Here is a 5,000-nt window from a genome sequence, read left to right on the forward strand (position 1 = left end):
CTTTCCTTTTGTACTTTATCACTCATCTTTTTTATCACACCTTTAAGAAGTCTTTTCTTTATTACTTTTTTCTGGGGTATTTTTTTCTTCGTCTTTTCTGACAATTGATTGCACTTTCTTCGCCATCTTGCTCGTCTGTATTTCTTTCTGTTCTACTATTATCACACATGTTGCTTCGGTCATCGCATTTGCAATCAATGTTACTCTTTCCATCGCAATACATCTTCCATCTTCGTCACTGCTTTATCTCACTCTCCTATCACTCATTTCCCCTTCCATCAATAATTTTCCTCACCCTTCCCCTCTTCCTCGTCACGCTCCTATCACTCCTCCACCCCTATCCTACTCTTCCTGTTCCCCCTCTCCTATCCTCCTCTCACTTCGATCATCATCCTTGTCAATATACCTCACTCTGACTACTAGGAAAGAAGAAGCCGAGGAGCGTTTTCAAGGAGGTGAGGTGTTGGCCACGACACTTGAAATTCGCTTGATACTCACTCACTTTCTCTCTCTCACTCTCTCTCTATCTCTCTCTCTCACACACATACATATAGGTGTGGGTGATACGATAGTAGGGGGAAAAAGGGAGAAAGGGAGGGGGGGGGGGGAGAAAGGGAAAGGGAGGGAAGGAGAGAAGAAGAATAAGATGGAGGGAGTGAGAGGGAGGAGAGAAGAAGAAGAAGAAGAAGAAGAAGAAGAAGAAGAAAGAGGGAGAGAGAGCGAAAAACTCAGCTCAATCTATATCAAATTTTATCTTCCGCATTGGCACCCCCTATAATCATAATAATACATGAATACCAGAAATAATGCTAAAACATATATACCCCCTCCGGAAAAAAAAAAAAAATCGGCTAAATCCAGCCCCTATCCCCTCCTCCCTCCCATCACCCACCTTCCCCAAAAAGAGGAAAAATAAATAAAAGCATTTCAGTCTTCGAAATCCCCCTCCAAGTCCCTACTCCTGCTTGGGTGCCGCGGCGAGTGACCGACGACCACAAGCATTCACCTATCGCGGCGGCAGCCGGCCTAAAAATAGCGGCAGCGAACGCCCCTCGCTCTAATGTGGGCCGGCCGCCGCGCTCGCTTGCCCCCGATGGCGCCGTTATGGCCATTGTCTACTGCCGAATCGGAGGCGGGCCCGTTCCACGGCGGAGCTTCGTCGGAAATGGTATGCAGGGGAAAAGTGGAAAGTCATAATAATGGCAGTAGAAGTCATAATAGCGTAAGAATCATAAGAATAACCGTAATTTAAGGAATACTAATAGTAACAGTAAGAGTAATGGTAATAATAATAATAATAGTAACGTTAAAAGTAGTAAGAGTAATATAAATAATAATAAATAAAAATAGAAGTAGTAATAATAGTAATAGTAACAGTATTTGTAATAGTAACAGTAACACTAATAAAAGGGGGGAAAAAGTTCGGTTTGCACAGTGCAGCACAACAACAAACCCATTAAAAACAAATAAAGCACCTCTCGGAGTTATTTTCTCAAAAATTCTTTGCCCTCAATCGAAATCTCTCAATCTACAGAAAGAATTTCTTCAGCTAACTTTCTGACAATGAAACCATCGCAGAATAAAGAAAACAAGATGTATTGATAAAAAAGGGACGTCATACCGATGCAAAGAAACAAAATAGAAGATACTGATGCTAATAAACAGATCAAAACAACAGAATAAAACGTAAACCACCAACTATTACAAAATAAAGCAAATCACTACCCCATCTATTGCAACGCCCCTCCCCCCTCTCCATATGCAGCTTCCCTTCCGCAAACACGGTCCCACGATCTCCGCGGTTTGCAGATGTCACATTAGCATAACGAAGGAGACTGCGGCGACACCTCTGCAAACCCCACGGGAGAACGAAATGTGACGTTAAGGGAAATTTCGCTTCTTACTTCAATATTTTGTTCTATATATAATCTTTCAATTATTTGTTTTATATATAATTATCTGATGATTATAGTGGTGATGAGAGGGACGGAGGATAGAGAGAGGGAGAGAGAGGGGGAGGAAGAGAGGGAGAGGGAGAGAGAGAGAGAGAGAGAGAGAGAGAGAGAGAGAGAGAGAGAGAGAGAGAGAGAGAGAGAGAGAGAGAGAGAGAGAGAGAGAGAGAGAGAGAGAGAGAGAGAGGGAGAGAGAGAGAGAGAAAGAGAGAGGGAGAGGGAGAGAGAGAGAAAGAGAGAGACAAAAAACAAAACACAAAAAGGACCCAAAATCCTCACCCATTCCCATTCCCCCATATATAATGAAACAGGACCCACGCTGCAGAATAAACATTGCATTATCATGAATAACACTCGTGAAGGTGAAGCAACAACCTATGGGGGTGGGGTGGGGGAGGGAGGCTTCGTCATAAACCTCTTTCCTAATTAGCCAATTGCCTGCGCTGGACACGCCCCACCTGGAGGGGAGGGGAGGGGAGGGAAGAGGGGGAAGAAGGGGAAAAATAGAGAAACAGAGAGGAGGAGGATGTGAGGGAGGTAAGCATAGAGAGAGAGAGAGAGAGAGAGAGAGAGAGAGAGAGAGAGAGAGAGAGAGAGAGAGAGAGAGAGAGAGAGAGAGAGAGAGAGAGAGAGAGAGAGAGAGAGAGAGAGAGGGGGGGGGGGTTGACTGAAAGACTGAAACCTTAACTCACGACGGGGGCATTCCATCCTTGCATGTCACAATGCCGGGGCTTTCGAACGCTTAGGCCTAAATCAATTAAATGACTGGCACCATATTGTGCCACCCGGCCACTGGGCTTTTGAATGAGCGGTACAGTAGTGTACCACCCGTCCAGAGAGGGTTAAGCTCGGAAACCCAAACCCTTATGACCCCGTCCAACTGCCAATCCCCTAACTCTAAACCAGCCTGAACTATACTCGCGAACACTCACACACACACACACACACACACACACACACACACACACACACACACACACACACACACACACAGAGCAACGCCAACACCTATACAAACACACATCCATGCACCCCCCCCTCCCCATCCCTCCTGCTTCCCCGCCTGCAGCACAACCCACGCGGTCCGCCGTGTGGCTGGCTCCCACGTGCGGAATCTTCTTGCTCGCTCACGGCGTCTTTAAGGAAAACTAACGACGCAACTTTGGCCGGGAAGACGTCTTACGCGAGCAACAAGTGGCAGGTTCAAGGTTCTCTCGCCCGGAAGGGGAAGGGAGGGAGGAGAGGAGGTAGGGGGAAGGGAGGAAGAGAGGAGAGGTGGGAGGGAGGAAGAGCGGAGGAAGAGAGGAGGGGAGGGGAGGAGGAGGGGGGGAATACGGGCTCTTGCCACCGCCACGGCCACGGCCACGTTGAAGACGCTACGTTTACGCTACGCTGCGGCCGCGTGAATGAAGACACCAAGCAACACACAACAATGACAAGGGAGAGAGCGGCGCTGTATAGGACTATGCACACTGTGAGCGTTGTTGTTGCTTTTTTACTACGGGACGGTTATGAAAGGACGAAATGACTATTACATCTTATCGAATCCCAAAATTACAAGGCGAAAGAAATCAATCCTAATCCTTAAAAGAGATTGAAATACGACCAAAATTCACATCGCACATTAAAATCCTGGTAGTCCTTCCGCAGACTTACAACCACAGCAGCGTACGGCATAGCGGGGCGGCCGGAAAGCAAACAGGACATGAATATTTCCCTACTATCCGGCGCGAGTAAAATCTAATTTCACATTATCCTGACTTACCTTTTTCTCTCTATAACTCTGTCTCGATTTCTTACTCTCTCTCTCTCTCTCTCATTTTCATTCTATGTCCGTCACAGTTTCTTTCGTTAAATTTTCATCTGTCAGTCTGTTCCTCCGTTATGTTTCCCTCTTTCATTCTGAGTTTGTGTGCATACCTCTCCCTCTTTCTCCTCCAACACCCCCCCCCCCCCTCTCTCTCTCTCTCTCTCTCTCTCTCTCTCTCTCTCTCTCTCTCTCTCTCTCTCTCTCTCTCTCTCTCTCTCTCTCTCTCTCTCTCTCTCATCATGCTGCCTCTCTCTTTCCTTCCCAAACTTTGTGTCAATCTGTTTGTTTTCTCAGTCGTCGCGTGTCTGCCATTATTCTTTCTTATCTATTCATTTATTTCATATCTGAGGAGTGTCATACCTATTGCCGAAGTGAAGTCAGGATGCCGAACACTCCTTTAAGTTTCTGGGTGTTCCTTGTGCAGTGATGACACTTCATTTCTCTCTCCATTTTCAAAACACTTTCGAAATATCGAAATTCACCCAAAATGTAAGGAGACAACAGTAAAAAAGCAAAGGCAAATATCTACCACCAAAACCGATAAAATAAAATCCAGCGCACGCAAAGGGGCACACAGCGAAACAACCTCGTGGCGTTTGGACCCGAGACTCCTCAAAGACTGCGGCGCATGAGTGAGTGCCAGAATACCACAGTGCCACAGTGCCGCGGGGCGTTCGAGGCACCCACGACGGCGATCACGTGTCCTCGACGGCAGTAGTCCGAGGGCCAATTACGACGGGGTGGATGGCGCTGACGGAGCAATAGGACGACGTAGAGAGGGAGAGAGAGAAGGGGGTAGGGCGAGGAGAAAGGGGATGGGGAGAAGGAGAGGAGAGGAGGCGAGGGGAGGGAGAGAGGGAAGTGGGAGAAGGAAAGGGAGAGAGGTGAGATAGAGGAGAGGAGAGATAGAGAGAGAGGATGCATTAGGAGAGAAGATAGAGCAGCAGAGGTAGGAAACTACAAGAGAAGGAGGAAGAGGAGAAGAAACATGGAGACGAGTGAGACAAACAGACAGACAGATAGATAGAAAGAGAGCGTTCGCGCCTCTCTCAAAGACGTCTCCTTTCGGCCCGTGAGATGGCTGATCCCCCTCTTCCTCCCTTCGCCCAACTAACGGACGCGGATAGCCGGCCATTGTCCTTCGGCTTAAATAGCAGCGGCCGCACAGACCTTTGCAATTCACACTTGTTCCATCCGTTCCCACTCCTGTGCTTCCCAAGACCATCCCGAGACCTTCC

General features: G+C 47.6%; 1 protein-coding gene across 3 annotated transcripts in view; it reads right to left on the reverse strand.

Annotated features, from left to right (window-relative positions):
- The window catches only part of Socs16D (Suppressor of Cytokine Signaling at 16D), a 51,726-nt gene that overhangs the window by 22,914 nt on the left and 23,812 nt on the right, over positions 1-5,000 (reverse strand). Inside the window, exon 1 of one of the 3 annotated variants that reach the window (XM_086543369.1) lies at positions 4,123-4,499. The exons of the other annotated variants lie outside the window; for them this stretch is intronic. The gene's annotated coding sequence lies outside the window, so the exon portion shown is untranslated. Of the gene's footprint in view, positions 1-4,122; positions 4,500-5,000 lie in introns of those variants that run through there. 3 annotated transcript variants of the gene reach the window in all.

This window comes from Penaeus japonicus, unplaced genomic scaffold (genome assembly GCF_977035675.1).
Source record: "Penaeus japonicus unplaced genomic scaffold, GWHDUDI00000001_assembly GWHDUDI00000013, whole genome shotgun sequence".
Classification (NCBI taxonomy): domain Eukaryota; kingdom Metazoa; phylum Arthropoda; class Malacostraca; order Decapoda; family Penaeidae; genus Penaeus; species Penaeus japonicus.